The 24,757-nt window shown below is 34.4% G+C and overlaps 1 pseudogene; it reads left to right on the forward strand.

The window, feature by feature from the left end:
* The first annotated feature begins 18,395 nt into the window (after window positions 1–18,395).
* LOC142165827 (uncharacterized) lies at window positions 18,396–21,305 on the forward strand (annotated as a pseudogene).
* The last annotated feature ends 3,452 nt before the right edge of the window (window positions 21,306–24,757 follow it).

Here is a 24,757-nt window from a genome sequence, read left to right on the forward strand (position 1 = left end):
TAGGCAATACAATTCAGTTCCTAATGGGATTCAAATACGATCACAACAGAAATAAACAACACGAATCAAGTTGTTACCATTAATGACTGAAACTAATTGACGACATACATCGACTCGACTATATTAATCGTAACACATAATAATCAGTCGTTCATATAAACAACACGTACAGAGTCCCGAATGACTTCAGACAACTTTGTTCAATTACTGGGAACCTATATGAATTAACTTATTTGACGACTAATCTAATTGACGATCACGTATATCACAGAATACATTCAGAACACACGCAGACAAACCAACGGACCAAATAAAAAGGTCTTTGCCAGAGATGGAAGAAATTAAGAAAAATACCAGACAATAACAAACATTCACAACAAAGCATGCTAACAACTCAATCAAAACTAAAACAAAGAAAAGAGAAAACTTACTGAAAAAGTTTAAACCAAACTGTCCCAAATCCGACTTAGCTTTGACCATTTGAGGCCGAACAAACTTTAATCAGGGTGTTCTCACACGAGAACACCTTGATTAAGGTCTATTAGACCTCAAACCCCTATTAAGACTGGCCGGATTCCTTAGGTCCTTGTGTTATAGGGTTTGGATTCTCAGATTTGAGATTCTAAGAGTTGTGGGTAGATTCGGACCAAACAAAGCCTGGTTTGGTCACGAGGGGGGTCAGGGGAGTGTCAGGTATGAAAATGGTGAGGTTTGGTATAGGTCAGAGTTCGACTCGAATCTTCAAATGAAGATTCGAGACGAAGGAAGGTGATTCGAGGCAAATGGATAGCAGATCCATGTTCAGGACAGTGAGGTGGTCCTAGGGTGTTCAGGAGGTGGTCACTGGCGTTCATGCCGCCGGGTTCTGGTGAAAGGGAAATCAGGGCGGCTGCTAGGGTTTGGGGGTTTCAGTGTTTGGTGAAGACGATGAGTGGAGGGGGGTTCGAATAGGGGGCGTGAGGTACGATAGAAAGGTTTATATACGAAGTAGAGGATTGGATCTGGGCCGTTAGATCAGATGATCTCAACGGCTTGGATCTGTTGGTGAGGGGTGAGACGAGGTCGTTTGGCATTAAAACGGGGTCGTTTGGATTTAAGTGAGGGGTTGGGTTGGACCGGCTAAACAGGTCGGGTTACGGGTGCGGATGTGGACCGTTGGATGGGTGTGGTTGAACGGCTCAGATCAGACGCCTGATGCGACGTCGTTTCGGGAGGTGCCTGGGCAGCTCATGTTTGGACTGGACTTGTGTGTCGGTTTGGGCCTATTTTTGTTTTATTTCTTGGGCCCAAACCGATTTTCATCACTTCTTTTCTTTTGTTTTTCCCTAATTTTTTTAAAAAATGAAATAAAATGAAAAAAAATGAAATTAAAATAAACACAATGTAACACTTCAATACAATTATCACACCAAATTAAAATGTTTAAGTAAGTTAAATCACAACCTAGAACGAACGATGCATATATATATTTTTTGAATTTTCTTTCAACGACCGAATTACGGTTTGATTACCATGACAGACATAAGTTCTATTTTGATTGATAAGATCAAATGCAACATGGACCGAACCACAAATGACTAACAGCACATGCCACGAAAAGTCGAAAAATTGTACAGCGGAGTCATTTGTCACTATTTTTGTTTTCTTTTGGAGCGATTGTCCGTGAAGCAAAAATCACGTGCTTACACTCTCCATCTGAGTATACATGTTGGATCAATGAAACTAGAGCTATTAAAAATGATGTTCACTTGACTTAAATTAACAGTATACTCTCCATCTGAGTTGGGTCTGTTTTAATTATTGGAGTGAATAATCTGGCATTGCATATGTATGTTGCATGAGTAGTTCTTTCCCATCGAAATTGCTATTCAAGATGCATGACATATATGTGTAGTGTGTTTTAAAAATTTTGTATTAAAAAGTTATATACAATTGACTGAAAATAATAGTATGCTCTCCATCTGAGTTGGTTCTATTTATTTTTGGATTGTATAATTCTTGCATTATATAATATACTTTGCATGAATAATTCTTTTCCCATCGAAATTTATTATTCCAGATGCATGTATGTATATAAATATTGAATGCAGTATGAATTTTACTATTCAGTGTTTTGACTTATTATGATCTATTTAATATTTTTATCTCAACTCCACAATGATTTTATGCAATTTGTCGTATTACTTGTTAAAATTTTCTTTTAGTGATAAGGCATTAATTTTAAGGATGCAATATATGTACTTTTGTTAGAAGGAATTTAATTCCGGTTTCTGGGCAAAATAAGAGATGGATATTTGTTTTATTTTTCGAATAACTCTTGAGTTATTGAGCTTAATAAACACTTTATCTCTTGTGGTACATGAATGCATGACCTTGTTATTATATATTGATGTCTCTCCTGAACAGAACAATATTAGTCTACCTCATAAGAGAATATGTTCTTCAAAATTGAGTAAAACTTATCTGTGCACTTTTATCTAAGTCATATTAATCTGGATAGGATTTCAAGTTGGTCAAGTATGGACCTTAAGGTTCATTGAAAGTAGAGGCACTACCATCTTGTGGATCCTGTTTGGAAGGAAATTTGACTAAAAGATGTTTCCCTTTAAAAGGAAATAAAACTAGTGATAAGCTAGAATGAATCCTTTCTGATTTGTATGGTTAAATGAACATACTCGTAAGAGATAGATTTTGAGTATTTTATGACGTTCATAAATGATTACTCAAAATATTAATATGTTTATTTGATGCACTGTAAGTCTTAATGAATTAAGTAATTCAAGGTTTTTAAGACTTGAAATAGAGAAGCACCAAAGAAATATATTAAGTTACTACAATTTGATTGTAGTGGCGAGCATCTCTCTAAAGAGTTTTTTAGTTACATATCAGAATAGGGATTACATCTCAATTGACTACACCGTAAACTCCATAATAGAGTCGTGTAGTAGAAAGAAGAAATAAGTCTCTTTTGGATATGGATAGACTAATGACGTGTTATTCAGATTTGCCTTATTTATTTTTGGAATATTTCCTGGAAACTTCAAATTACATTCTGAATTTAGTTCCTTCTAAGCTAGTACCTGGGACATCTATAGAACTGTGGACTGAATGTAAGCTTGGTCTGTGGCATGTTCAGATATAGGATTATCCCGCATATGTGCTGAAAGGGAAAACAGATATGTAAGTTGGAACTAAGGATGAATAGGTGCATGTTTATCAAATATCCAAGAAAACGAATGAAGCTTTATTTTATTGTCCTAAAGAAAATAAGGCAATTGTTAAAACAAATGCATTTTTCTAGATAAGGACTGTTTAATAAAACATGTTCCTAGAAGCAAACTATTTTTACAGGAACTAGGCAAAGAAATAACTAGATGTTCAAGAACATCAAAACCCACACGTCAGAATTGACGTTCCATTGCATTTAAGTAGTGGGAGAACGTTAATAGACATAATATGCCTTTATCGAGTGGGAGTGATGTTTGAACATTGAACACTATAGTAAGAAGTCACTAATATTTCAATGTCGTGAGGTAACGAAGGTAATATTAGTGGTACTTCGTCTTAGTGGGAGAAAGCTAAAGAAAATTATAGTTCGGTGTTCATTCTTGGGATAGTTTCAGTAACAGGATCTCTGAAGAGTTTAATACCAAACTAGATAATTACGACAAAGTACTACTGGACAAATATTGCATCAGATATAACTTGGCAAGATTCTTTAACAAAATCTTATTTGGTGAAGACTTTTAATAGTCATGTAAAAGAATGCCTGAGAAAGTTGTAGATGCATGGTTATGAGTCTAAGTGGGAGATTGTTGGGGCATATACTATTAACCATGCATTTGGATATAGTATATTCTAATAATTATCATGGTTAAAAGTCTAAGTGGGAGATTGTTGGGATATATACTATTAACCATGAGTTTGGTTTAGATATAGTATTTATTATGAAATAATTGTTTATTCAGTTTTAATAAAGTTTTAAATAGATCATATAATAGTCTGTGTCCTTTGCTTATATAGTAGATGATTTAGTGTATAGAGTTTAGCTTATACACGGAAGATTAAATCATCGGTTCTTATAAGTATAAAGTTTGAGTTCACAATCTAATGATGGAATTGGACAAACCATCAGGAATGATTGTAGCACAAGATTAAATATAATTAATCTTGATTATGGGAATGGTTTAATTCCAACTTCTTGTGCTAGTACATTTTGTATGTATTGAACGGACCAGGTAGAGATAAGTATTTTATACTGACTTAATAAAATAAACTCTCTAGCCATTAAATGTACTTATACTCTTAATCTTGATATAATTATTATTAGCTGTGTATATTATTATTGTTTTGATTTATTAAAAGACGAGATTCTTTCATGAGTCAATATGCCTGGTAAATTGGATAATAATAATATACATTAGCGAAGTAATAGTTAGTTGATGGAATCCATGTCTCGGTTTAGAGATTGATGATATACCTTTATGAAAGCTTATAAGTTTGCATGTGTAAACCCGGCCGGTGGATTTTGTATCCGACACATGAAATAAGTTAAGCGAAAGTCTAAAGGAAATAATCAATAAATTAAATCGTCAATAATTTAATTTACTTGATTAGTATCTGAATCTTAATATGGGGAGTTAAATAAGATTTAATGGATGAATTTCGAAATTGAATAAGGAGTGTAATTACGAATTTTTAGTGGAATAATTCGTAATTAATTATGGTGGATATTAATTTCGAAAATTACAAATTAATTCCATAATTGGAAGCCTTGTTAATTAAATTCTGTGGTCCCTACTGTGCCTAAATAATAGGAAATAAAGGAATCCTTTTTCTGGTGGAAAAGAAAACCTAACAGGTTTTGGAAAAGGGTCTTAACCCTTAAAACTTGTGCTATAAATACATAAGGCTTTCTACCTAGACGGATGAGTAGATGGTGGCTGAAATTTTCAGCCAAGTTTTCCTAGAAATTTCGCCCACACGAAATTGCTATTTTCGGGTATTATTTGGGTAACACAGTAGAAGACCGTGGAACGTTCGAGGATCACGATTGTACTGGTGATGGAGATTCCATTGAGAAGTTATGGAACTGAAGGCTCACGTGGTAGAAGAGATATGTTCACGCTTCAAGAGGTAACCCGTGAAATCCCGTTTATGCTAGTTGTCTAAATTACATGTGATTTTGATACTGGGATTGCTTCCGCTGCATATAATAATCCATCAATACCAACAAGTATACTTAAGATATTGTGAATTTGCTTCTACTTAAGAGTCAAGAACTAATCTTATCCTTGACAAGTTTAATTTTGTGAAAAACATGGACTCTTTTGCTACAAGAATGTCCATAACATCCATTATCTGGTTAAACAAAAATTCACATAATGGTTTAATAGGTATTATCACTTTTAGTCCGCCAGAAACTATTTACATTTGATAGTCGAAAAAGTGTATAAAATTTGTATAATTTTTATATATAACATACAGAATGTATATATATAAAAAAAAGATACAAATTTTATATATTTTTTCGGCTATTATTTTTATAGCGGTTATACAGTGTAATTTTTTCAAGGTTTTTAACTTGTCCTGTATAGTACATTCCCTACTTGTCTTGTTATCCTTACCACTTCTACATCGAATACAATTAAGAATTTTAATTCCATTTTGTAATTGAACAACTTGAACGCAAGGTTACTTGAAATTAGCAAATGCTATATGATTTTGCATGAGACAGGTTTTAAATGTCTAATTATATTGCTGCGAGAAATTATCAATAACTACAATAAGTAGTTTCTAGTTGTAGAAGTAATTAAATAATGCTGGTAGTAATTAACATGAATTAATTTAAGAATCTATAATTAAATTTAATAACATTAACTGACCATCAACAATGAGATCAATTGACCTCGTGGCTGGAGTAAACATGGATAGACTCCAAAGACTACGTTATGAATACTTATGATGAAACAAAATTGAAATTTTCGATAAAATAAAAAGAAAGTTTTAACTTATTAAGCATTAACTCGTAAAACAATTGAAATTTTCGATACAACTCAGACTTAAACATCCACACACATACACAGGCATCTTCCATAAATGAGGATTGCTATTTATCTTTTTTCCTATTTTTTTGGCTTCTTTTCCTATTTTTCTATTCGTTTGTGTTAATACAAAACTTTCATTTAATTGCTATTTATGTTCTCAAAAGCCATGCTCTTCCACAATAATTAATAACAATTACCGTTGCAATTGAAAGGATGCCAACAGATGGAAAGTTACAAAAGTGAATATAATTGTAGCATATAAAGTAGAAAACCAATGCAACACTCTTCCACTTCTCTGTCAATCTTTCACCCATTTTACTCTTTATAAAGCTTAATTAATACACAAACCATATATACACCCAACAAAGAAATGTTTATCTGACTTGGATTTGGAAAAGAAACCAATGTTACGATTTAATGTTAGAGTTCAATCTTCCACACACACAAAAAAAGGAGGAGAGGCCAGGAATTTAGAGCAGGTTTTGAAAAAATTGAGATTCAAGATTTTATTCATCCATTACAGGTATTTGCTTTTTCCTTTGACTTTTTTTATTGAAGCATTGGTAATTTTTTTAATTTTTTTTATGCATATGTTGTTACTGCAGTGAAATTTTTTTAAAACACCGCAATTTCTTCATTGAATTTATAGAAAAAGGATGATAAAATTTCACAATGATAAGAAGATTTAGATAAATAGAGAAAAGAAGATAACTTTCATACAGAGAATTAGGAAAAAGATATAAATATTTGTCTGGTTGATTGAACAGTCTTGAGGGGGGAAGAGAGAAAAAAAAATTAAAAAGGAAAAGAAATACTAATAAAAAAGAAGCTTATTGTACCATGAGGGAACGCCAATTTACACAAAAACAAAAAAAAAGAAAGGAAATAAAGGAAAAGAAAATAAGGGGGAAAAGAATAAGAAGAAAAAGAAAAAAGAAAACATAGAGAAAACAGGGAAGAAAGAGAGAAAGAAAGGTAAGAAAATTAGTGATAACATGCTAATTGATTTCGTAGTTAATGACTTTTGCAAATTTTGGAGTCAAGTTTCTTTCCTATAAAGTACTATGAAAACTTTTGATCGTAAATATCTTTCAATTCTTATATTCATACTTAGCAGTTAAATTAACTGTGAAATTTTTCCTTCTTTTTCTCAAAATGAATTGAATAATTGTTAACCTTCTTCCTATTTGTATTATTTATTAGTAGTTTAACATTGTGCGTTTTTTGAAGATAAAAGAATAATATTTGAACAATATAATAACTATCATGAGCGAGCCAATAATATATTCCTTTATGGTCTCATGGGAATACGTCGAGGCTTGGCAATATCAACTTTTACCATTTAATTTTTGAGAAAGCTTGATCTTGAGAATTATATTTGAGTTCAACTTTTACCATTTAATTTTTATTTATTTTTTTGAAAGTTGTATGGGTTGGGAAGTAAGAAGAAAAAAAATGAAAGAAAAAGGGAAAAGGTAAAAGACGAGAGAAAGGTATAATTTCACCTATATAGGTTATCCAAAAGGATGACCACTTCAATGATAAAAATTTAAAAATCTAACATATTTAGATATGATCACTAATATATATTTTTATTATTTGTATATTAGAACAATATTATTTAAATTTTTATAATTGCGCGAAGCGCGAAAAAGATCCCAGGTTTTAACAATAATGAACTGAATAAATTGTTTAAGGAATATGGGTTTATGTTACTTACTAACAATTACTTGAATATTATGTAGGAAAGTCAATAAAAAGAACAAAAGAACAAGAAAGAAAACTGCAGCGCGAAATCAAACTTCAACAAGAAAAAAAAAAAATCCCAATAATCGCACGCTTATTAAGACTTATATAATCGGAGCAAAATATCAATGCATTTATTTTACGAACTTAATATAGATATACATATTTAAAAAATTGAGAAACTACCAGTTATGTCAGCCCATAAGTAAATTAGTACAAAAATTAGTCAATTCATATAATATTACTAATATTAGTCAAATGATATTAAATATTATCCAACTAGCTATTTATAGGCCAAAAGGTCAAAATTTTACTTTTTTCTTGAGTGAGTATTATTGAAATAAATTGGGTATATCTTAAGGAATTTAAATCTCATTTTGGGATGAGTTGATTGAGTTTTGTGGTGATTTGAATTGAAAACTCAAAGCAGAAGATAAACATGGAAAAAGATGATATGTGTATCATTTGTTTATCACATACATATGTATTATATTTGTATCAAATTAGTATCACATGTATATCTGTATATACTTGGTGTTAGATACATATGTGATACACGTGTCGAGAAGAATTAACTATGAATTTTGATACCAAATCAGCCAAAACACCTCCAATCTTCCTCTGATTTTATATATTGACTCATCTACATGTTTTCAATTAATTTCAACCATACCCATTGAAAAATGTCTCTTTTTGCTTAGGTTTTTGGAATCTTATATATATATAGATTTTTTTTTCTTTTGTGTTTCATCACCTTGTTCGCTACCTCATCCATAAAGTTCCTGTTTCATCTTGCATCTAATATTACTTATCACGCTTAAAAATATGGAAGGAGATCTTTGCGTGTAACTTTTTGGAGAGAAAGAATCCTTATTTATCTGGGTTTTAAATTTTTGTGTGTGCTTGATTAATTTTGGTAAGTCTGTGATTAATGGCTAGAGGACGGTAAGTCTAGGCTTATTTGGATATTTAAGATTCCATTTAAAATTTGGTTCTGTGTTAAACTAGGGTGTCTTACCCCGATAATATTCTTTCTGTTATAAATATATTATATTATGGATGTTCATTTAGTACTCCGTTGTAAATAAGCTTCCTGAAGAAGCTTATCCATATGAGACTCCACCGTAAATATGTTTATCTATTTAAGTACTCTATTGGAAATAAGCTTCCTGAAGAAGCTTATCACTTCAATACTCAGTTATGGATAAATATTACCTCCGGTAGAAGATTATTCATACCGGGTATAATAAGCTTATCCTTTCAGTACCCAGTTATGGATAAACATTACCCCCGGTAGAAGATTATCCATACCGGGTATAATAAGCTTATCCTTTCAGTACCCAGTTATGGATAAATATTATCCCCGGTAGAAGATTATCCATACCGGGTATAATAAGCTTATCCTTTCAGTACCCAGTTATGGATAAACATTACCCCCGGTAGAAGATTATCCATATCGGGTATAATAAGCTTATTCTTTCAGTACTCCGTTATGGATAAACATTGCTCTCAGTAGAAGATTATCCATATCTGGTATAGTAGCAACTTACACAACAACTTCCTTTCTTCTATAAATAGAAGAGATTTCAGTTCATTATGTACATCAATTTGAATTCGAATAATATATCAGTTTCTCTCTATACTTGTCTTTACTTTATAGTCTTTATTTTATAACACTTTCTAAAAATACAGAGATTACTAGGCCTCAGTCTCAATATGGAAGAGAAAATCATTTATTCGTCAACTGCCTATTTAGTACTAATTTTTAGTGATTTTAGTGAGATGTAGACTGCATAAAAGTTTAAGTGTGAAGAGTGGAGACAGTGTTAGCTAAATGGCGTTAAATGCGCAGTCTATCAAATAATATCAAACAAAAATCCTTGCTCAGCATTCACACACACAAAAAAGAAAAAAAGAAAAAAATCCTTTTTTCCATTATAATGCGCCGCAAATTGATTTTTTGTCCTTTGTTTTTCCTTTCTTGGATATTCTATATATTTCTTCTTCTCTATTTGTTTTTGCAGTAATGAGCCAATGTTAGTTGCCTGCATAGCGCCAAGCGGTGCGTTTTCAATAAATATTTTCTTTTATCAAAGGAGTAACATAAGTGTGTGCCTATTTGGTAAGTGAATACAATGGGGGAATTAGACATTTGATCCCTTGACCAAAAAAATATTTATAACCTCTAGTCAATATATATTAAAATACGCTTCATTATTAAGTGACAGTTTCGTTAACATTTTTGTACGTGTATATTATTTTAATTTATGGAACATTTTAAATGTTAGTTTATTAACATCTAGACACTATTATTTATTTTTAGGATTGCCATTCTTTTTTTGCATCAAAAGATCTTCCAAGAACGTGAGACCAAACGGAAATAAAAATACTAGGTGATTTCTTCCCATCTGTTCAAACCCTAGTACATGTTGCTGGTAGGAGTAAGGGTGTCAAACGGGCCGGGTTGACTCGTTTCTGGACCGGCTCAAACTGGTTGAAACCCGGACCGGTACTTAGGGCGCCGGGTGGGCTGGATTAGGGGGGTTGGTCCATTCACCTAAATAGATCCGGTTAACCGGACCGGTCAAACCCAGTCAACCAAAATTCCTGTTGAACCGGTTAGCCGGCCCGGCCTGGACCAGTTTAACGGCTAGATTTCTGATTTTTTTTAAAGCGTTTTAGACCGTTGGTCAACTGGTTTTGGGCCGTTGCCCAACAGCTGGTTTTAAAAAAATAACATTTTTTTGTAATTACTAATTTAGCCCTTTGAAAAATTATATATACATCCCTCCTCTTCATTTCTTCACTCATTTCTCATTTCTCAAACTCATATTCTCAGTTATCATTCTCTCATTCTTCACCTAAAGTGTAATCAACTATTTGACTCTCATTTTTTTTAGAATTTAATTTATCATATTATTTATTATTTGAAGTTTGAACAATTGACGTTTCTTTGTGGTAACATTGGAGTTGTGAAATCATCAAGTGTTCAATTTACTGTCGAATTCGGTGTACTCCCTCCAACTCTTTCCCTTTTTTACTATTTTATTTGCATATTTAACTTTTGCTAGTAGTTAAATTTTCATAATATGTTTAATGCTGCAAAAAGAGTTTGTAATAAAGTTACTAATCGGGGTAATTGGGGAAATAGAAAAAGAGGTACTACTTCAACATCTGGTAGTAATTTAAATGACTCTACACATGTTTCTAAAATATTACCTGATAATAATATAAATTATGAACAATTACAGGAAGATTTCGGTATAAAAGATAATGAATTAGAAATTGAAGATGAGACACTACCTACACCTAGTAATGTTGGAGTTGGTAGCAGGGGTGGTGGTCGTGGTGCTAGTAGTAGACCACCTATGGCCCCGACTACTAATCGGAGAAAAAGAAGTAAGATTTGGAATTTTTTTAACGAAATAGTAGCTACTGATGGAGTTAAATGCAGTATTTGTAATGAGGATTTTAAATATAAGATTGGAGGACAATTAGAGGATACTGGGACACTTAGTAGACATATGGGAATTGAGCATCCTATAGAATGGGGCTCTGATTTAGATGGAAATCAAGCACCTCTAAACCCTAGTACTGGAGGACTTATGGAATATGATAAAATGAAGGATCGTGAGGAGTTAGCAAAAATGATTACTTTGGGTTGTCTACCTTTTTCTTTTGCTTATTCATCATATCTTATTATGTATATTCAAAGGATTTATGATCCTTTATTTAAAGATATCCCTAGAAGTACTTGTAGATCTGATATCTCTAGACTTCATGGACAATATCAAACATACATACGTTATTTGTTTGACCACCTTCCTTGTAGAGTTTCTCTAACTTCTGATATTGGTCATGCTATTAATGGAAATGATTATTTGACAATTACATGTCATTGGACAGATGATAATTATTGTATGCAAAAACGTATTATCGCTTTTAAATATGATGAATATTAGAGTCATACTGTTGTGTTTATAAGTACTACTATTTGCGAAGTTGTTGAATTTTATAATCTTAAGAAAAAAGTATTGTGTATGTCTTTTGATAATGCTTCTAACAATAATGCTGCAATTTCAGTATTAGAACCGCATTTGCAACCACCACTTGACGAAATTTTTCATATTAGGTGTGCATGTCATGTTTATAATTTAATTGTTAAAAATGGCCTTGATTTATTTTCAATTAAGATTACTCATGTTAGAAGAGCAGTTGATGTTATTCAAGGAAATAATAAACAATCTAGAATTAGAGAATTTAAGAATAAGAGTACCGAACATAACCTTAAGCCCAGATTCATGCCAGACGAAATTGTTACTAGATGAAATTATACATGCTTATTTTAAAAATGTTGCTAAAAATATAGATTGCCAAAAATATAGATTGCCAATAACTGAAGTTGCTAATGCGCATTGTACTGATCCAAACCGTATGTTAACAACTACTACTTGGGAGGCCATTAATGATGTTGTTAAATTTTTACATAAATTTTATACAACTACTGTTGAGTTTTCTGAAGCATATTACCCTACTGTTACTATGGCTTTAGTACATATAGCTGAAATTTCTTTTCTACTCTCTGAATTTAAGAAGAAAGAAAAATATAAGGATGCTATTGAAAAAATGCAAGCAAAATTCAAAAAATATTTCTTTCCAATTTCTCTGATTTACTTAATTGGTGCTGTTTTAAATCCTTCTATTAAGATGTTTGATTGTCACCAATTAATCAATGTTTTATATACTTATATGGAGATTGGACCAACTGAAATATATATATATATATATATATATATATATATATATATATATATATATATATATATATATATATATATTTGTATTTGTATGAACAAGCTAAATGATTATTTACAATAATTATATAATTATTATGCAAATATATTTGATGATGCTGCTCTTAATGTAGGCAATGTTAATCCCCCTATGCATTGTACCACTTTTACTACTATGGATGATGATGAAGGCCTTGATAGTTTTAAATATTTTTTCTACATTTTCTAACACTCAAACCAGTAGCAGGAACATTGATGAACTTCAATTCTACTTGCAAAAGCAAAAAGAGCCTCGCACAAAGGAATTTTCACCGTTGGGATTATGACATGAGAATGAAAAGCAATTTCCTATTTTTTTTCCGCTATGGATCGGGACGTGCTGAATGTGCCAATTTTAACTGTTGCATCAGAGAGTGCATTTATTCAAGCAAAACAACAACTTGGAGACACCCGTCACTCATTAGGAAGTAATGCTTTGGAAGTTTTAGTATGTTTCAGAGATTGGATTAGATCGGAATGAAAAAATCAGGGACGTGAAGATGTTGATAGCCCAGAAGACAAGGAACTTAGAGATATATTAACACATGGTAACCTATATGAATTTAACACTCCAAAAGATGGCCAAGAAGTTCATATTGATTATGAAGAACTTACTAAAGCAATGCAAAACCTTTGAATTTACTCTTTTTCGTTAATTTACTTGTTGTTAAATGTAAACTTCAATTTGTAAGTTTGAATTTTGAAATAAAAAAGCACTTGCAATTTATAAGTGCAATTTTTTTTCATCTTCATTGTATTCTTTATATTTTTACTTTATATTAATATATATTATAATAGTTATACAAAATACAAAAAAAACATTAACTAACCCGGCCCGGCCCGGCCCTTGGACCCGTAACCCTTACAGTTTATTTTTCACCCGGATGGACCCGGACCCGTTAAGCCCGATTTAGACTAACCCGTAACCGGCCCGGATTGGAAACTGGCAAGTTTTTTTTTCTAACTCGGCCCACCCGTTAAACACCCTTAGGTAGGAGGCAACAGATAACCCGTGAAATTAGTCGAGATGCGCACAAACTGGCCAGAATACCACAATTATAAAAAGAAAAATTGTTCAAAGCAACCTTGAATCAAGCTAAGCTCGATCAAACCATCAGAACTTCGCTCGACCGCTCGAAACATTTTGCTATTCTAAATTAGGAGCAAGGATAGTGTAACGACCCGATTGGTCGTTTTGAGTGTCTGCATTTTGCTCGGTATTTGAGGGCTCGAGTATCTCCACATGATGTATTATGACTTTCGTAAATCGTCGGTATTGATTTTCGAGTTATCCGAAATCGATTTGGAAGAATGAGCTTCGAGAGTTGAGTACTAAGTTGGAAGAGTTGACCAAGTTTGACTTTAAGCATTTGACCTCGAATGGAGTTTCGTCAGTTCCGTTAGCTTCATTGGGAGATTTTAGACTTAGGAGCACGTCCGGATTGTGATTTGGAGGTCTGTAGTTGAATTTGGCTCGAAATGGCGAAAGTTGGATTTTTGGGAAGTTTGACCGGGAGTGGACTTTTTGATATCGGGGTCGGATTTTAATTTCGGAAGTTGGAATAGATCCGTAATGTCAAATGTGACTTGTGTGCGAAATTTGAGGTCAATCGTAGGTGATTTGATAGGTTTCGGCATCAGTTGTGGAAGTTGAAGTTTCAAAGTTCATTAATTTCGACTTGAGGTGTGATTCATCGTATCGAGGTTGTCATGTGTGATTTGAAGCTTCGAGTAGGTTCGTCTTGTCATATGGAACTTGTCTGCAATTTGGCACCATTCGGAGTTAATTTGATGTGGTTCGGACGCTCGGTTGTGATTCTAGAAGATCTTGAAGTTTAGTTTGATTTTCATGCATTTTGGAGTCCGATTCGTGGTTTTAGAAGTTATTTTGATGATTTGAGCACGCGAGCGAGTTCGCATTGTGTTTTTAGACTTGTGTGCACATATGGTTTGGATCCCCGATGGCTCGAGTGAGTTTTGGATTGGTTTCGGAATGTTCTTGCATAGTTTTTGATTTCTGGTTCTAGTATCTTCGCATTTGCGATGTTCCGGTCTCAAATGCGGCCATCGCATTTGCAAAGCCTAGGCAATTGGGCAGTTTTTCGTATTTGCGATGAACCAGCCGCATTTGAAGGCTGTTCTTCGCATTTGCGAAGTTTTTGTCGCAAATGCGACCTCAGCAGAAATCCCTCAGGTTCACAATTGCGATGTGTTTTTCGCAAAATGCGAAACCCTTGTCGCAAATGCGACATCTGCAACCTGTTAAGTGCTGAGAATTCCGAGTTTTTGCTTCATTTTTTCATATTTTTGAACCCTAGCTTCGAGGTGAGGCGATATTGAGAGGGGATTTTGGTGCCAAATCATTGGGTAAGTATCTTTAATCAACTTCCAACTATATTTCATGATTTTATACAAAATTTAACATCAAATTCATGAGAAATCCATGAAAAATTTGGGGATTTTGTCAAAGTTTTGAAAAAATAAAAATTTGAGATTTAAGAGTCGAATAAGACTCGGATTTGAAAACAAAATACATATTTGGAATCGTGGGGCAATGAGTAGTCAAGACCTACCTTTGGACCCGGGTTTTGACCGGGCGGGCCCAGCATTTGACTTTTGTTGTCTTTTTAGAAATTGAATAAAAATCATAGCTTTATTAATTGAAATTGTTTTCTCTTGCATTGTGTGGTGTATTCAAGTCGTCATTGGCTAGATTGAGTTGAGCTGAGGCGAATTTGTAGAGGAAAAGGCTAAGTTGAGTGTTAAGTTAGCCGAATCGAGGTAAGTGTTTTGCCTAGCTTTGTCGAGGGAATTTTTCCTCCTATTTGTCATTGTTTGCTACATGTGGGGGTGATACATATATGAGGTGACGAGCGTATATGTATGTACGTGGTTAATCATGCTCGGGGGGTGGATTATGTTATATTCGTGTTTGTAGAATTTTGTGACATTCTGCTTAATGCCTAACTTGACTCTTAGATATTAAGGACACAATATTAAATGATAGATATGAAGACTTAGTTTGTTATAACTTGATCAAACTTGATGGAAATTGTAAGAATACATTGATGTGTCTAATTCGGTCATCTCTATACGAAATCATTATTATATTACTACAACTGTTATTTTAGAGATGCTAGATTCTATACTTGTATTGTGGATCATTTATGAGATTTGTGGAAGTGTTTGAATAATACGGTCCTCGAGGGTTGTTGAACCATTGTTGACTTGGAAAGTTGTGATTGGGAATTGTTAGGAATGTCCGTTAAAACACTCTCCTTGATGTCAGTTATGTTTCCTACCTTGTTTGTTACTGTTATATATGCTTGGTAAGGAAGAGTGTTGATAAATGATGAAAAATGCATATTTTTTAGTATATTTGCATATTAATTCTTGTGTGATTCGCGGGAGATTACATAATTTTTGAAGTGAAATATACTCATTATGTGTTTCTTATGTGTAGGAATTAGTTTGGATGATAAATGATAAAAAGATGATAATTCGACACAAAAAGAGAAATTAAAGGAGTGGGAGCTCGTCTATTCTCATGCGTGGCACGAAGCCGGACGCGAAAAAGGAGAAAAATTTAAGGCACAAAATAGTGAAGCGAAGCAAAGGAACGGAGCACTTCTCAAAATAGAAAAATTTCAAAAGCTAGATCCGCGTCTAGACGCGAAGGCAGACACGGATTCCAGCTTTCCCTAGCCGAAGTGGGATTGGAGAATTTCACCCTTTAGCAACCCTAAGTGATATAAATACATCAAAAAATGACTTTTGAAGGGGGACACAATATTTTAAGAAGGGGAGACACTGCTTTAGGGTTAGACAACACCCTTGGAGGCAAGAACAAGCTAGGAGCAAGGAGGAAGATTAAACTACGAGTTTTTCCCCTTCTTCTTCCAATTTTATTGTTGGTTATGAATTTGAGTATTGTGTTTTCATATACTTTTATGAATAGCTAATTTGTTATCTAGAGTTTTGATAGAACCTTTTGTAGGATGAATTTTTGTTATGTTTTAATATAATTTAGCCTTTAAATTTATCTATTTGTTCAATTATGTATTTGTTGATGTTGATTGAATGGACATCAATTGACTGTGCCTATTTAGTGTGTACTGCTTGAGAGAGAGTACATATTTAGGTAGTTGTTGAATAACATCACTCCTAACGTATGTGAGAGATCAATATGGAGGGTTTAAAAGTGGGATTAGAGATAACGAAATCTTGGTGCGATCGTAGTGAGCGGTGAATTAGTGCAAGCTAGTGTAGTTCAAGAGAATACATCTAGTAAATTGTGGTAGTTGCTCGAGAGAGAATTACGACAACCAAGTACTCACGATCAGTAGAGAATACTTAGGCGAAATTATAGAAGACACAAGGGGAAGGATTTCGACAATTGTGAAAATCATAACTCTAGACCTCATTAATCTTGTTTCCAATCTTTATCCCTGTTAATTGATAGTTTTACTGTTTTTTTAGATTTTTACTTAAATAGATAGAAATAAATATTATAATTTTTATCATTAGAAAATTGTTTGGACTTGTATTTCTTAGCGATATTGAACAACTGTAGCTAAGCCTTAGTTCTCTGTGGGATTCGACTCCGGAGTTTTAGACCGGATTATATTTGCAGTGATCGCTTATCCTTTTTAGGACTAGAGTTGGGCATGATCAAATTTTGGTGCCGTTGCCGAGGAACTAACATTGTAATTGTAGCTATACATATTGCTAGGTTACAAGTTTGAACTTTTATTTTTGTTTTGTTGTATTTTATTTTTTGTTTTACTTGTTAATTTGAGAAACATGGCATCCTGGAATTATGAAAATTTTGATGTTGGTAATTCTACTGTTGATCTTCCTTGTGTGAATCGTGGCGGAAACCACCTGGGTCAAAATAGTCTAAATATTCCCGAGAGCGAGTTATGTGCACTAACACAATCTTATGTGTGGAATGTATGTGATATGTGTGGTGGTCGAGATGGTCACTTTCATGGTTGTGCTTATATTTCTTATCTTTTCCCAACCCCTTACTTTGATGGTTCTACTTTTTTTTTTGTGAAGTTAATAGGAACAAAGAACCGGAGATGATAACCTGAAAGAGATCAAGGATATGCTAAAGTACCTTGTGGAACAAAATGATAAAAGACAGATGCAGATAGAAAGGCAAGATGCTACTATTCGCAACCCGAAAGCACAAATGAGTCAACTAGTTGAAGCATTTAAAGCTTCACAAGCCAATATTGGGGATAGTAGTCAAGAAGAGCATGAATTAGACACTGAAATTGAGGTGCTAATGGAGGAGGTTAGAGTAGAACACCAACAATCTATCCAACTAGAATTTGAGGATGCTGATGTCTAAGAAGTAACACTAAAGTTAGCTAAAGACATTGAAAATACAAATTTAGTTGACTCTAGTGTGATTGGTGTTGAGGAGGTCAAAATCATCAAGTTCATGTATTTGAGCTCGTTGGACCTCATTCCAAACACTTCTCTACATTATGTTCGGATGGTAAAAAGGGAATGGATCCTTACGAGCATAAAAAGGAGTCCAAGGAAGAGGTAGATGAGCCTTATATTTTTAAATTCTCAAGTCCGTTTAGGCAAGGTGACACTCCTCGGTCGAGAGCCAAAAAGTGACAATGATGATTGGGTAGCTGTTTTGAAAGTTAAACCTCGGGATGTTATTGAACTTCCTGATGAGGAAATAACATCAACTCCAGAACCGAATCTTCCATTCTAAGTTGAAGAAGTTGAAGTCCATTTGATAGATATGAATTTCACCACTGATGAGAATATAATCTTACATGATCCAAATGGGGATGTAATTGAAATGGTTGAACCCATTGATGATGGACTATTGATAGAGCATCAAAGGTTCGAAGAAGAATCTTCAGAAGACGAGTATGAAAATGAGGATGAAAATGAGAAGGATGATGAGGAAGAGTTTGAAGAAGAACTAGGGTGTTGATAAAAATGCACTACTATATTTTTATTGAGTTTTGTTTTTCTAGTAATCTGTGTGGTATGTTATAAGTCAAGTATCTATTTTGTAGTATAATCTATAGAGAATCAAATCAAATACCACGTTTGTAGTAATATAAATGGTATAGTACTCTTCTAGCTTACATTGTGTTGTGCCTCTTTTTACATTAGTCTGACTCTTTTTTTGTAGTCGTAGAATAATGTTTATTATCAACATAATAGTGTTACCTGATTAATCTATCTAAATTCAGAATTAATTGGAGCCAAGATTGTTGTATTTTGGTCTAAAGAAGTTATCAAATTGAACAATTCAGTGAGTAGTTCAAGCATTGGATAGTGCAGGTATTTTTTATATTGTGTTATGTCTCTTTGTATCAATTTAATAATGTCTTTCTAATATTGTCTTTAGCAGAACATTTTATTTTGAAGCTTCATATACCATATGTTATTACCTTATAAAATTATTTCAGAAGGCATTCTACTAGGATTCTTCAATTGATAGTGCAGTGTGGATCCAATGGGAGCGTAAGACAACAAAAAGATAAACTGATTTTGTTAGAAAATAAAATCAAATAGGGTGCAACGGGACTCTATTCCAAATGATGTGTGGGAAAGTTGGTTGAGACTTTGAAAAGATCCTAAGTGTGTTGAAAAGTGAGAAATAAATGTAAAAAATCGTTGTGTTGGGAGCGGAGTTGGAACTGGGACTCACACAGGTGGCTCTATCAATGTTGGGGAGCATCGCAAGAGACTTGCAAGATATTTCTCAGAAATATCTGATTCAGTTGTTACACTGTTTTGAATGTCCAAGCTTATTCTTTGTTAATAGTTGTTGTGAAATTGATTGAAGTTAACTGATTTGAGTTTGAATATTGACCTTGTAAAGTGAGTGTGTAAAAATGGGAAAGTGAGGGCTTTCTTTTTTGGGGAAACGCAGAGTTCGCTAAAATGGTTTGTCCACCTCTTGAAATTAGATGCAGCAATATCCTTGCTTAACACGAGTAACATACCACGTAACAGATGAATCCTTAAAGCAGACCTCACAGGCGAATGTCAAGCAGACAATGAGCTTTGCATTTGACTAGCTCGTCAAATTCATAACATGTTATATTTTGGGAAAAAAGACCAGGAGGAAGATTGTATTCTCGTAGGAGATCTGGCAATGATTTTGTAGGTTTGCATCAGATTATTTAGCATGCTAGATGTTGCACAGAATATGAACTGAAAATGTGCATGAACTAATGGGTCACCATAACAACTAACTGTATTACCCTTTTTACAAATCCTTTAATATCACTATTGTATGGGAATGTGATTTATGCCACTCCAAAATCTGTACTTTTGGTTAGTTGTAGATTATGTTTTTAATCTGAATCCTTTGGTTTTTAAGGAAATCTCTAGTCGTTCATTTTTCAGATTCTTCCCTAATCAAGGATATCTTTAGTCTCTGTCATGTTGTTTAGAGTTAATCATTATCTTTTGTATGCTATTGCTGGCAACCTATGTAAGATATTTGGGTATGTATTTAGTCTGTAAAATATTATACAAGTATGGTGATATGTGAGTCCAGTTAGTAATACTTAAAGTAAGAGATTAAGTAATAAAATGTGAAGCTTCTGTTGTTCCACCAGATTGAGAATTGAACTGAATTACATTCCTAGGCTATTCTGGAGACTCTCCTTTTGTTGTACTCTTTTTTCATTGACTTAGCTTGTTTGGTTTAATTTTCCTTCTATAAAGCAGTAAAATGGAACTTCAGGACATGGTTTGTTGTACTCTTTTGTTGTCCTTTTGTTTTTTTACTGAACTTCTTTGATGAAGCAAACCACACGGGAGTTGTTTGGTTCCAAGGAGAATTCCATGTTCCATCAGTTATGCTTTTTAGCAAGAATGAATCAGTTTCTATCCAAAGTCTATTAAAACTAAGTTGAGAACAATAACGTAATGCCTCCAATTATGCCAGTGTTTCTGCCGCTATGTTCCTTGCCAATCTTCTTAATTGAATAACTTTTGTATAGGCTGTTAAAAAGGGTCGAGATCCAACACCAAGTGAGTTGCATTTGCACGTCCATACACATGGTAATGATGGAAAATCTTTTGTTGCTGAGAAATCCCGAATGGTACATGTAAGATAACTTTTTAAATAATTTTATTGGCTTTATTTTCATATATTTTTTCATTTTGTAAATCGAATGCTCAATATTATTTAGTCTTTCTATTTCACTAATTATTAACTCTTCTACAGGAAAAATATCAGGAGATATTACAACAACAAACACATACTCAATCTGATATTGATCAGTATAAAGCATATTATCAAGCCGCGGGAGGAGAAAAGAAAAGAAAAGTATATGATCTTGGATCTTAAGCAAAATGCTACTACGGGCCAAATCTTCATGACTCTTTTGGATCTGATGCTACATCGTCAGCAACACCTCCAAATGTTCAATCAACACCGACAAGGAATCTGGATGAGTTAGTGATGCGATTTATTCCTGCACTGACAAATTATATAGTTCCTGTAATCGTTGAGCGAGTACGTGAATTAGTTTCCTTACAATGGCATCAGCCAAATACTGATCGTACCAACCACCCATTAGAAGTGGCACCTACAGTCCCTACATCTTCTACTACTGCTAACATTGATGAGGTTCATGCATTGGGTTCTGATGATGACTGTAACTCTCTAGCCTTTTAGCCTACTTTGTTTGGACTTTATTGTTGGTCCTTGTGGATTTTTTGTACTTAACGATTCTGTTATATGCATTATGCTATATATTTTGGACCTTGTTAAATATATTGTTAATTTATATTAATATCAGTGACTTTTTATTAAGTGTATTTAATAAGTTTTATGTAATATGCTAGAACAGGGTACATTTAAAATAATAAATAAAAAGAATTTTAAAAAATTAGCAATATATTAAAAAAAATTAGTGACGGATACTTTACGTAGCTAAAATTATCGCGTAAAATTAAATCTTGCGACGAATTGGCGACAAAAAGTTTTGTTGCAAAAAGCAAGAAGAATTAGCTATAACACGACTAGCGACAGAAGATTTCGTCGCTATTAAGAACAAACGACGAATTTGTTATACATTGTAGCGACAAAACTCGTCAAAATAGCGACAAAAACAACCAATATAGCGACAGTTATTTTCATCGCTAAATTTTGCTATAGATATATTCCGTCGCTCGTCCATCGCTAACTCTGCGACGGTTTGATATTTTTTTGTCACTATGAGCCTAGCTACGAGCATTTTAGAGACCAACTTGAATCCGTCGCTAAACGACTGTAGCGACGGAAAATAGTAGTTTAGCAACGGAATACGGCCATCGCTAAACACTTTTTTTTTGTAGTGCATACCTACAAAATACCTAAATGTCAATCAGAAGCATGCCAAGTGCGTAATACCATTCTTGGGAAGACAGATAGCGCCATACGCTACAAAACTCAAGCACGACTAAGGTGCAATAAATGACCTGCATCTTGAGAGCCATCCTACTCATATAACACTGCAAGCTACACGAGACCACAACACACGTACGGACAATCAAGCCATATCACAACCTACATGGCACAATAAAGTATTACATGGAATAGTTGACGACATAAATAACATCCCAGGTCTGAAGACTCCTCCGTAAACAACGCTATGCTGAAATGAACACATCTGACATGGTATAGAGCTCATATTCACATTTAGATCCATTCAAGGACCTCAAGCCGATTCTGATCGCACCGTACTAGGCTTATAACCTCTCAAGGATCCACAATAACCCTTTTTTCCATGACACACAATAATAGCCGTCAAATCCGGAACAAACATCCATAGTTCACAACCAAATGAATAGAGTGCTTTCCCGGCGTAAACTCTCACATTAGCAATAGTACCATAATCTCCATACTTGGTTTCAATCTTCAATTAATCAAGTGACTATATGTCACACTTATACGATCTTCCCATGGGATACGCTCCCACGACCTTCCTCACCAGGTAACAAGTCTGCATATCCATACCACCGGCCATACTAACATTGTGCAGCAAATCGGAAATCTTCAAATCAGTACACCAAGCCTCTTACACAGGACAACGATCTTAGGTGACGCTAAAGACAATACCAGCTTACTCTAAACATCTAAATTCTTCCCTGCTCATCCGAGATTTTGACATTCTTATCGACACCGAACTGCAACCTTGATCCTCAACTTCCAATTCCTATGCCGCTCACTACACCTAACATACCACTACGCGAGAGTACCAGAATTTCATCACAACTCCTGGGCCACTAATAGCATAAACACTTCGTCACCTAAAAACCTTCCACTTAGCTCATTTATGGAAAGCCATTGTAACACGTTACTGAATTCCCATAACCGCAGAAAAAACAAATCCTCAAGTAGTGGTCTAAACCACCATAACTCTTCTGGGATCCATCTGCACACAACCGGCCATAATACTCAAATGCCTCCAAATAAAATCAATTACGGCAGCTATCAACCCTCACATGTACTGCCACAAATCACATGTATAACTTAACACGCTGAAGGAACTGATCATTTCCACCATCATGCCATTTCAACCATCGCTAACCGATCTGACTTCTTCTAATTTACTATGGACTTGCCTTAAGAATAATAATAGATCCATTCAGGATATAATGAACCCAACCCGCACTCATCCTGGGTGACCTTATTTCACGAGGCCAGGTTGTCTCAAAACCCACGAACCATCTCATATCCTCCTCGTGCGCATATTCGCATCTTCAACTGGTACACCCATTCTGATAATTCCTCTATGAATCTGAAGTTATTTTCTCCCATTCCTCCAATGCTACACCACATACCGAAGATAACATAAAACACTCTGATTCTCTTTCATAATCTGCTGCAAGGCTCGATAATTAACCATACCACGGACCCGAAATCCTTCGGCATCACACTTTAAATTTTTGAATCCACTAGGACCGTTGTTGAGAGTCACCCACTCTGACTTGGTCCCGAATATAATCAACTCCAAGGCTCTGCTAGCACATGAACAACCTATCAAAGAAGCACCCGATGGAATCACTTTCCTTGTAAATCACATCTACACGAAGCATAAATCCTGAGTCTCCCCAAAGCCTGAACATGAATCGATAAGGCTAATTATAGCACACATTCCTCAAATCTCTTGCTCAAATTACCACTGATGTTCTCTTTCCTTAGTCGTAATAACCCACCAATATGCCGATAATCAGAAACCTCACAAGTAGACAACCATGGAATCCAATCGTAGGTGGTGGGGCTCGCCCACTTAGCTTGAAGTTACCATTACATAACCCTGGAACCTACCAAGATTCCTTATCCCCCATTAACATGGTCTTGCGCAATCAACTCGCCAAATTCCTCGAAATCCTTCTATTATCATTTCATGAACACTCTGAATCACTAGCCACGTTTACATATTCGACCTCTTACTGGATAGCTGGTAAAATTCTCTGTAGAAGCTTCATCAACACCATGCAACTGCTAACTTGCTCACAGGAGATAACCCACCTGTGGAAATTCCATGCTGACATCTTCCAACGATGCTGCTCTGGGTACAATTACTACAAAATCAATAAACCATCCTAAGCCTGTGCTCCTTCACCAATTGTACAAGTACGTTCACTCCTCATTGACATCACTAAAATTACGACAATACATCCCAACCCGAAGTCATGTGGCATTCTTCTTCATGTCCAGCAAACTCCTTTCTGTCGCATCCAATCTTCCCCCAGTATAGTAGCCAACATTCCAAATTAAGTCTGTAGACCTAGTCATTGTCCATTACGATTCCTAATTTTCCCTAAACTTCCCTCCAGGCGTGTGGCTATCCTACCACAAAACCCCCATGTTACTCCGCCGCTCTCCCACTTTGGTTTAACCCTCTCCTTTAAGCAACTTCCCAACTTCTGCCCTTCATACATAACCTACTAGTAACTCAACCACCGCGAGACTCCCTTCCGCCATGTCCTTCTTCATCTTTCACTTCCTAGTTGTTGCCTTAAATCAATATTCGTCTCTGTAGCACTTGAACTAATAGATCGTTACTAACTTTTAGCCACTCTGAAGATCATCTTTCTCGAGTCATCAACACTAGAAACACTTATTCGATCCTGAACCTC

The sequence above is a fragment of the Nicotiana tabacum genome, chromosome 11, assembly GCF_000715075.1.
Source record: "Nicotiana tabacum cultivar K326 chromosome 11, ASM71507v2, whole genome shotgun sequence".
Lineage (NCBI taxonomy): Eukaryota > Viridiplantae > Streptophyta > Magnoliopsida > Solanales > Solanaceae > Nicotiana > Nicotiana tabacum.